Raw genomic sequence first — 11,126 nt, forward strand, 5'->3', positions numbered from 1 at the left:
ATTGTCCCTTCTGCATTTGGAAAGACTATAATTCCCAAAAACGCCACTATGAAAGTGAACCGACGATGAATTTGCCAGATGCTCTTATCTTGTTTGTTGTTTAATCCCTTTTCATGCGTTTCGAACCCAACTGAGTGCCCAAACCTGGAGTACAAGAAGTAAAAGGAACAACATCCTTTGTTTACATGGGTCTTCTTCATTTGCTTACTGATATTCAAGAGATCAAAGAATTTGCGCACAGAGGGAGCCCTTGGGAATATAAGTTGTTGTTTTCTCAAGTCCCGGCGAAAGTCAATATATCCGGCTATTTCATCCAGAGTAGGGGTGAGCTCAAAATCCGAGAAACGGAAAACGTTGTGGACAGGATCCCAAAAAGTTACCAAGGCCTTGATTAGATCCTCCCGCGGTTTGATTTCCATAATGTCTGTAAACGCACCCAAATGCTCTTTTACCCAATCCTGACCATCTCCATCTAAATCATACCCCCACATACGAAGCTGCAGTTGAGCCAAAACTATGACCAATAGTGACGGGTTTTGGACAATATTCATTTGTACCTGTGGATGGTTAAGGTTAGGGTTGACTCCGGTGGACTCTTTTTGCGAAACAAGTTTTCAATTTCTAATGGAGAAAAAATCAAAGGAGAATGCCCCCCCTATGCCATTTTAACAAAAAGTGGTCGTTTTTGTAAACGTGGTCCCTTCACAATTCCAAATAAATTTTGAGGCCGGGGGAGGGTACTTTATGGAAAAATGACACCTTACTAACAGACTTATCCGTTCGCTGCGAAAATAGCCCTTCAATAATTGAAAGATGCTCTAAGGCTACCCCGGCAAGAACGGCTTAAGACATAACCGAAGCTGGGTTGGCTAATTTTTTTTTTTTACCAAAGCACTAGACTACACTTTATTTTACTTGGTTATTTTTGCAAAAATGAGGCCGAACCTTATGTAGGTTGCCTACGTATCCAACATCCGGTGAGAATCAGACCTGCGTAGTTTGGTAAATTTAGACATAATCGGGAGAAACATGTCATTGACTCATTTTGAAATGACTTTTTTTCCTTTTCTTTCTTTTCCAACTTTTGAAAAATTTCGGCAGAGTTTCGGGACATTTTCAAATACCGGGGTTTTCAGAATCGGGCTTAATTTCCCTCCTACATCACTCTTGGTTTTTTTCTTGATTTTCTTTTCCTAGCCGATCAGCATGCAAGCCGAAACAAATAAATGTACACATAGCACGTAAGATGCATCAAGATGGTCTTTATTTTGGGTACACATGTCCTAGATGGACCCAACCCCTGTGTTGAGTCCCCAAAGTCAAATGCATGTGATGCAAACAAACGTTCATACTAGGGATCCGGCATGAGGTTATGTTATTCTAGGTTTAAACTTCGGGTTGTGTTCTAGACCTGGCTTACCCGAGCGGACAGCTCGAGCCGAGGTGGGGGCAACGTACCAGGAGCACAAAAGTCTACCCGGCCTTGTTGTTGACCCAAGCCTCGTTCTATTTGGTATGACTTCTAACAGAAAGTGGGCACGCGTACGTGTGCACCATATTTTAGAAGACTCAGAAGGGAGGCGTAAGAAGACATTTTAATACAGTTCAAATAATATCAAAACGGTAAATAAACATCAATTAGCACATTAGTTCCACAAAAATATAGTAATATCAATAATAAATAAAGCCAAGTAACAATCACATTAAAAAGCTCGAATTCTTGAACCCTGAACCAGAGATTCTGGGTTCGTTCCCCAACAGAGTCGCCAGAGCTATCACACCTCCTTTATCCCGAGGGGGAATATGGATTTTTTCCAATTTAAGTGACGATAATCGAAATGGGATTATTTATTAAATTCAGAGTCGCCACTTGGGATAATTCATGGTGTCCCAAGTCACGATTTATTTTAAATCCCAAATTGAGGAAGTTTGACTCTATTCAAAATTCTGCGAAACCAGAAAATCGGGTAAGGAATTCTGTTAACCCGGGAGAAGGTGTTAGAAATTTCTGGGTTCCGTGGTTTTAGCACGGTAGCTTTAACCATACCTGGCTTAATTAATCGTTTTAATTACTTATTTTTAAACCTATGTGCATTTACCCCTTTAACCGCTTTTAATTGCTTGATTATTCGTAATTAAGGAGTTATCTTTAAACGAGTCACGCGTACGTGTACTCATTTTGTTTGGCATCAAGAATCATGTCATGCGTACGTGTCCACAATTAAACACGCTTTATTAATATTAAGAAAATTTGGTCGAAGTTGCGCGAATGCATACCTCGATTTTGTTCTTAGAATCATAATTATGATGTGAACGTGTACACAATCACGATGGATTATTATTAATCGCGCCTAAAGCAAGCTACGAGGTTCATTATTCTTTTCCTTAATACTAGTTTATGATCTTTACCTGAAGCCAAGAGTCGAACTTAGGGTACATTGGATTCATTTGATCGTTATGGAGCACTAAACCGCTGGTGCCAAATTTCATTGGATCTAAGGCTACATGTTCGAGCTTGTTATCGCTACTGACTGCAACAAGCTGAGAGGCCTTTTGTTTATACCAACTTGCTAAACAATTGGAAGCAAAATAAAAGGCTAGCAATCTTTAGTCCATGTGAATTTTATTGGGTCAAACTCTAGGGCCCATGACCTGAAGTATCCAGACTCATACGCACAACCCTATTTGGGTCATTTACAAGTCTGGCCCAATTCACCTCTTATGCACAAATTAATGCTAATTCTAAAAATACAGCAGTAGTGACTTAAATACAACATCGAACATAGAGTCAAATTAGCAGATTCATCACATTGTAACCCAAAGAAACATTAGTTATCCAAATCATGCTTATAATTTATGAAATCTGAACAGAATAACTAACTATTAATACATGTTCTTATGCAGATACGGGTTAGGCAACAAAGCTAGACCTTAATTCAACCACATGATAGGTCATTGGGCCTAAATTGAGGCCCACAGCATTTGACCCAGTTTCTACTAGGAGGGACCCTTTCTTGTTTCAGGCCCACAACATGGAATACAACAGATGAAAGCATGCTATTACATATTCAGTCACCATACCAACAGTAATTAAATCAAAATCATACAAAACCCAATAAGAAATCTGCCAGAATTATTACAACAATAATCATGTGTGAAATTTGCAAATAAAATTAATCATGCAACACTAAATTTTATAAGCCATTATGCTCTTTTCCACTTCACATTTGCTTAACCTTGTATCAAATTACCAATCTAACCTGCTCAAACACATGAATATTAGTCAATCTATGAATGCTATAATTCTCAAGTTCAACTGTCCGTACAGATTTCATTTCAAACTGTGATATTGCTCTAAAGACATGCATCTGGTAACACTCAAAATGCTCATATTCAGGGAACAACATAATCCAACATGCAGTTTTTTCAGCACTTGAACTAAATGAAAGAATATGCAATCCAAATCAGTAAACAAATTTAACCAACCAATATAGAACATGTATCATTAACCCGAATATTCATACACCCAGCAAATAACAATACTTCCAAAAAACATATGATAGTCATGGTATTCAAATAGCTTCCTACATTACTTGGGCTACCAATACATACCTTAATTAGCAACCAAGTAAGAAGAAGAAAATAGGCTTCTGGATAAACTAGAGAGATCAAAAAGCAGGCAGAATAGCAGCAAAATCAGTGGAGAAGCAACATTGAAATCCCAGAATAAGCTTGAACTCAAGTCCAAACTTAACTTTAGAAAACCAGAGTTGCAAAAAACATAGACTTCTCAAACTCCTTTCTTTTATATAAGGGAACTATACTTGCAAAAAGGAAATGCTAAGGTCACAAAACTGCTTCCAGAGCAATCATAAGATGAAGAAAGGAAACGGAATTTCTGAGAGGATTTTTAGGGTGTTAATTCCGTGTGTTTTGAGAGAGAGGAGGGTCCTATATATAGGGAATAAAATCTGCCATGTGTTCTTAAGGATAAGGGAATCATTCTCAACAGCCAACCCGAAAGCTTAGGAAAAGTGCATCTTTTGAAACAGAAAATGGACAGTTGTCCATTTCTATTCAATTTCAGCATCTTTTCATTAACAAATTGGGACAGTTGTCCAAAATATAGAAACTTCCTATATGCCTTATCTAAAATTCTCATTTTTCACTTTACAATTGACCCCCCTTAAGTTCTGTTATGACCCTTTTTAACCCCCTAACTTCCAATTGATACCAAACAGAACCAAACTAGAATTAATGAGCTAAAACTAGCAATAAGCTGACAGTCATACTCTAAACCTAAGTTACAACTAATTAATTATTTAGGCAAACAAACTATCGAATGATTTCAAATTCAACAAACAACTAACTACTGAGATAGCCAAAACAATTTTACTAATTAATCTAAGCATGCTTTAATTAGCCAAATTGATAATTAATAAACTAGAACAAACCTAATTAAACATGACTAGCAGATTGAATTGAATGACTCTCAAATGAAAAACAAGTAATTTAACAAGCTAAAGAGGGTATGAAGTTACTGATTCAAACAGGAAAGACAGAGAAGACAGTGGTGAAATTTCTTTTACCGTTTATGGGTGAATAAATATGAGAAGGTCTACGACGCCCTACTCCACGCCAATCAACCACCCAGTGGTCTTTTCCTCCAAGGAATCCGGCCTTGCATGAAGTTTTGACTGAGTTTTCTTGGAAGAAAAGACTCATGAGAGTCCAAGCTGCCAAGAAAACAACGCATCACGAACAGATGAACCCCTTAAACCCAGGCGCTGAGGAAATAATGGACCAAGAGATTTGAACAATCTGGCCGTTTCTTAGATCTAAAATACAGGGATTTCTGGGGTGTTTTGGAAGAAATTAAGGCGAGATATGAGATGAGGAGGAAGAGGGGATTATGGATTGTGAATTTCAGTGGGTTTGGAGAAGGGTGGGTGGTGGCCGCCGGTGGGGTTTGTAGAGAATTTTAGGGCGGCTAGGGTTAGGGCTAAGGTGAGAGAGACGGAGAAGAGTGAGGGTCTCTAGGGTTTGTGGGTAGGATTTCGGACACTTATATGGGAAATGGGGGTTAGTTCCCAGCCGTTGGATCATCGAAGATCAACGGTTGGGATTAAATGATGCAAAACGACATCGTTTTAGGTAAGGGGTAGGGCTGGACCGGGTATGGGGACTAGGCTGGGGCGGATTGGTTCTTTTAGGAGTTTGGGCTTGGAGATTGTTTTGGCCCAATTTCGGGTCCAAACCAGACTTTTTCTTCTTTTTTATGAATTGATTTGATTTTCTTTCGATTTCCAATTTTAAAAATTAATTAAAACCTAAATTAAGTCCTAAATCAGTATAATTTGTGAAAATAACTTACTTATCTATTTTACCAATTAAATAACTAACTAATAAAAGAAAATTACTAATTTGCAATTAACACTAAAGTGCAAGAACAAACCAATATTTTTTTGCGATTTTTCGCTTATATATTAAATGCAATTGAGACCTAAAATGCAATGCATGAAATATTTTTGTATTTTTCATGATTTTAAAATATTAAACATGCAACTAAATGCTATCGACAATTACCAAGATATTCCTAAAAACACTATAATAAAATAAAAATAAATTAGACAATCTATTTTGTGACTTTGTAGGAGTATTTTTGTCGGGCAAAAATTACGTGCTCACATGAAAAGTAAAATGAATATGTACAATAATGGAAAGAAACGAGTATATACAAGATGGGAATGAATATATACATGGAAAGGTAAAGTCATATACATACCAAAAGTGAAAAATAACGAAAGTGAAAAATAAATGGTAAAGTTATATATATACCAAAAGTGAAAAATAAGGATAAGTAAAAATAAAGAAAAAATAGTATCATAATTATTACATTCCAGTCATCAAATCAAAATAGGATCACACCACATCTCCCCCCCCCCCCCCCCCAAATAAAAGCTAGCATTGTCCCCAATGCTAAAATCAAAAATAAGATCAAGAAGGGATAGAGAGTAAAGAAAACTCGCTATGTGGTCTGCATTGGGTCCTGCACATCATTGGGGTCCTCGGACTGCATAGGATTAGCAGCTCCCACCGGGTCCTCTAACTGTATCTCCAAATCTGTCTGGGGGACCACGGGGTTGCTTAGCATCTGGATCATCTCTGTAGCAGCCTGTGTAGTCGCAGCCGACTCCTCAGACTGGCCAGCTGCTGGTGCCTCATGCTTTACTGCCTGTGCTGCAATTGAGCTTTTGCCAACTGGTTCATTGTGGTAGTTAACTCTGCTATTGCTTGGCCGTGGTCATGGAGCTCTTTGTATAGGTGAATGACATTGGGATCACCTCGTGGCACATTAGCTCGACTATGCCATGCTGAGGAAGTATCCGCCATCTCATCAAGTATATCACACGCCTTGACATAAGGTGTGTTCATATAGTTTCCCCCTGCTAGCTGGTTAACTACACACTGGTTGGTAGTGTGGTGCCACGGTAGAATATTTGCTGGATCATGGCTTCGGTCATGTCATTGTTCGGAAAATCTTTAACCATCGTCCGATACCTTTCCTAAATCTCATGAAGCGGTTCATTAGGCTCTTGTTTAAAGGCAAGGATCTCATCTCTCAGCGTCGCCATATGCCCTGGCGAGAAGAACTTTGCTATGAATTTCTATGCCAACTCATCCCAAGTAGTGATGGAATGGTTGGGCAACCTCTCAAGCCAATCCAAAGCTTTCCCCTTAGAGAGAATGGAAAAAGCCTTAGTCTCAACTCCTCAGAAACTTTCGTCTGCTTGCTCCCCCAGCATGTATCAACAAAACCCTTGAGATGCTTATGGGCAATTTGGTGTGGAGCTCCGGTAAAGAAACCCCACTGTTCCAAGAGTGTAAGCATTACGTTGGTTATTTGGAAGTTGCCCGCCCTAATCCTGGGTGGGACTATTGCACTTGCGTATCCTTCATTGGGCAACGTCCGGTGTGCTGCCCTTGCTGGAGGTGGGGGAGGGTTTGGAATATTGTCATGAGGCGGTCGGCCTCTCCTTTGTGCTTGTGGTTCAGGTTGAATCTCATCCACGTTATCATCATCTACCTCCTCCCCCAAAGGCAAATTTCCGAGAGCATCATTGCTAAGAGCCATATTGTACCTAAGAGCAATTCACAAACAAATTAGAAAATAGGAAGGAAAGAAAAACAAGACACACAAATAGTTAGTTAGATAGCTAAAACCGTCTAACTCCCCGGCAACGGCGCCAAAAAGTGATCGGCTCCAAGCCAGTACCACTATCGAGTGGCAAGGATGGTCGATGCAGCTTTACCCAACAAAGGTCGGGATCTATTTCCACAGGGGGTTAATTGATTTGGAGTTAGGTATCTAACTAATCTAGATGTGCGTGTTGTTCCAAATTGCACCTCTAAGCATGGTCATGATTGATTTTTACTTCTAATGCTATACTATAATGTACTGGAATAATCTAAGTACACTATTTTTGTTGGTTGTTTTCAAGGTTTAAAAGGGACTAGGGTAGTGACTTCCGCCTAGGTGGGTAACTAACGGGTATCAAAAATTCAGGGCAAGCTTATTATAATGGGGGTCGTGATATAACCATCACACATAGGTACTCACTCTATACCTCTCAGTAGTTTGAGTGACTTTGCCCGATTTGACTTTCTCAAGTCCAAATGGGTGTTCATGCATAACAAATGATATTGGCTCAAGTCAGGTATTACTATCTCTAGATTTAACCCTTTAATTGGGGCTATCAATCTCTTGAATGCACCCCAATTCCTTGTTAGCCTAATTTTCCTAAACATAGTCTCTCTTTCTCAAGAAGAGCCTAAGTTATCAAGGCATGAATCAGTGTTTGCAACCACCAATTCTACAATTAAAACATGAACTAGGCCAAATATCACTAACCCATAAACAAGTAAGCCCTAAATTCATGACCCAATAAATACCCACACTAAGGTTGGGTCACAACCCTAGCTATGTGGTTTAGCTACTCATAATAACAGTAGAAATCAAAGATGGAGATGAAATATAAGCCATAATATTAAAATACAAGTGAAAATCTAAAGATTAAAGACAAATCTACTCTAAGATTACTCAAAAAGGTAAAAACGAGCCATTCAGGTGCTCAGCAAAATATTCTGTACCCTAAAAATGTGAAAAAGATCTATTTATACTAGGCTAAAATTCGTGGATAAAAATGCCCATGCGGAAGTTTCACGAAGGCGTAATTATGACCGCGTCCGCGCTTGAGCTATCGCGGCCGCATAATAATGAGCGGGGTCTGCGTTTCATCAATTTTGGGCTTGGTTTGGACTTGGTTTCGTGGGCAGCGTAAAAGCCACCGCCTTCGTGTTAGCTTCAACCGCGGCCGTGTAAGTTGGACGCGGACCGCGCTCCTCAGTCAAGATCAACTTGCAGAGTCTCTTAACTTCAATCATCTCTCTCAGCGAAAATACCACCGCGGCCGCTTCAGATCTTCCGCGGTCGCGCTTTTCCATCGCGGTCAGTGGTAGACCTTATTGCTCAAATTTGCCTCTCTGAACTTTACTTTCGTGGGTCGCGTATTTGTGGACGCCTCAACAGTGGTCCTCATGCGGCCACGTATTTTGTTCGCGCTCCACGCTCCAGTTCCTTGTCTTTAACCTGTGCAAGTTTACTCTTTCATGAGTTTATTTTGGCATCTTTGCCTCATTTTTACGAAACCCTGCAAGTAAGCACAGTAAGTTAGTTTTTGGGAATACTTTTACACATTTTTTATCCAAAACCTAAGCAAAAGAGAGCATAAGATAGGTTAAAATCCATAGTTACCACCGACAAACGGACATCACTAATCTCCGGCTGAAAGACGGGGCTGGTACACCTTCATTGATAGGTGTTGAGCGTGATGATAGTTTCGTGGCCCATGTTTATGGGATGACGGATTTGCAACTGTGGATAGGGGGTCGCCCGGCTACATCTGAGGAGAGGAGTGAATTGGAGTAGCGATACCCGCTCAATGCTCATGCTCAGCAGCTGGATGGTATATGAGAGGGATACAGCCTCCAGTTGATAAGGATGTCAACACATCGGAGCAATCTGAGGCTGAGCCAATGCAGTCAGATGGTGATGATGAGGAGGACGAACATGATGAAGAGTGGAGAGCGTCCGAGGATGACGATGTTGCTTGATCAGGGAGTTTTCTTGCACCCTACTCTTTTTATTTCTTGATTTGTCTAATTGTGCATGCACTGAGGATAATGCATGTTTTAATTGTAGGGTGGGAACTTGTAAATATTAGTAGTTGTTAGCTTGTTTTTTATTTTTAGAATTTGTTAGAATTTGTTTTGTTTTTATTATTATTGTGTTTTTCTTGTTAGTTGTTTTTAGGCAGATATTATAAAAAAAAACATAAAGATGTCGAACTCTTCCCGACGAGGATCTCCTAGACAGTTTTCTTGAGGGAAGTAAGTCTAAAAAAATACCAAAAAGATTTTTTTAGCTAGTGTAGTAATTCCCCCTTGGTTTTTCTTTGGGCCACGGTTCTTTTCCAAGGGTTTTTAGTTGAACCGGGTGTAGGTAGTTTTAATTTTTAGGGATAGGAACCACGTGGCTATGCATTTAACCGCAGCAATATCTCTGATCTTTGGGATGCCTTGAGAATAGTCAGTACTTTGGTTGTGACGCTTATGCTTAATTTTTGACTCTAGGATAAATACCTTAAATCGTGGATTCTTAAATTTGCTTAACTGCTTTGACTGGAGTGTCGTGAGAAGAACCAATCCTGAATGAGTTATGTGCCATAACTGTGTGAGGTTTGCATGTATTCTGTGCATTGCATTTGATGTCTAGAACTTGCCCCGTGTATGTGCAAAGCGAAATGGTAGTCTTGTTCAACTTGAGAAGTGATATAGGCAGTTCTTTGTTAAGCCAGATATATATAGAGTACCCACCTAAATGTTATGTATCGTAGTTAAGCCCCTTGAGCCTATAATCCTGTTTCTTTGGTAACCACATTACAAGTCGTACCCCTTTGTTTGAATCGACCATATATTTAAATCTTGTCACCTCTCAAGAGCACTTGAATTGTGATGAATTATGGAAAAGTTAAAGTGTGGGGTGGTGGGTTGTCTTTTGAGTGGAACAAATAAAATAAGGATAAAGGTGCACCGTATGGAAAAAAATGTGTCAATAAAAGCCATTTGGATAGAAAAAGAAAATATATATATATATATATATANAAATTACACTTTGTTTGAGCGTAATGGAATCTATTTCATGTGTAGGTGAATTGGAAATGAAAGAAGAGATAAAGGGATACTTAAACGTCGAAAGTACGCTCGAGAACGGTGAAAAGGAGAGGCCAGGCAAAAGCCAGCTCGACCAGGCTTTAGCCTGGTGAGGCCAGCCAAAGACCAGGCCCAACTACGCGTTAGCCTGGCGACGCCAGCTTAAGGCCAGGCTGAACCAGGCTTTAGCCTGGCGAGGCCAGCCTAAAGCCAGGCCTAGGGCCAGGTCATGTCCGAGTTCTGAAGGCTTAAATTATTTCCCGGCTTGACTAGAATTTGATCTACACGTTTAGGACTTGTCCCAAACATATAAATAGACCCAAAAATGCCACTTTGGGGGACTTTTGCATCCGGAGGCAAGAATAGCTCGTGGAAAACTACTTGGGAGTTAGAATCATTGATTTCTACATCTCTTTATCTTTACTCTGTAATTTAATTATGCAAATTACTTTGGATATTGTTACTTTGAGTATGAGTAGCTAAACTCGTAATCTAGGATTTTGATGGAACCTGTTGAAGGATGATTTTCTCGTTACGTTAATATAGATTTGCTATAGTATTCTCTCTATTTTTTCAACTATATGCTTATTGCTGTTGATTGAAGGTCCCTCAATTAACTGTTCCAATTTAGTGTGCATTACTCGGGAGAGAGTGCATATTTAGGTAGTTGTTGAACAACATCACTCCTAACGTATATGAGGGATCAATACGAAGGGTTTAAATGTGGGATTAGGGATAACGAAACCTTGGGTGCGATCTAAGTGAGCTGTACTTTAGGCTAGCTAGCGTAATTCGGGAGAATATGTCTAGTATATTATTGTAATTACTCGGGAGAGAGTTACGACAGTCAGAGT

Source organism: Nicotiana attenuata, chromosome 10, assembly GCF_001879085.1.
Source record: "Nicotiana attenuata strain UT chromosome 10, NIATTr2, whole genome shotgun sequence".
NCBI classification, from domain to species: Eukaryota; Viridiplantae; Streptophyta; class Magnoliopsida; order Solanales; family Solanaceae; genus Nicotiana; species Nicotiana attenuata.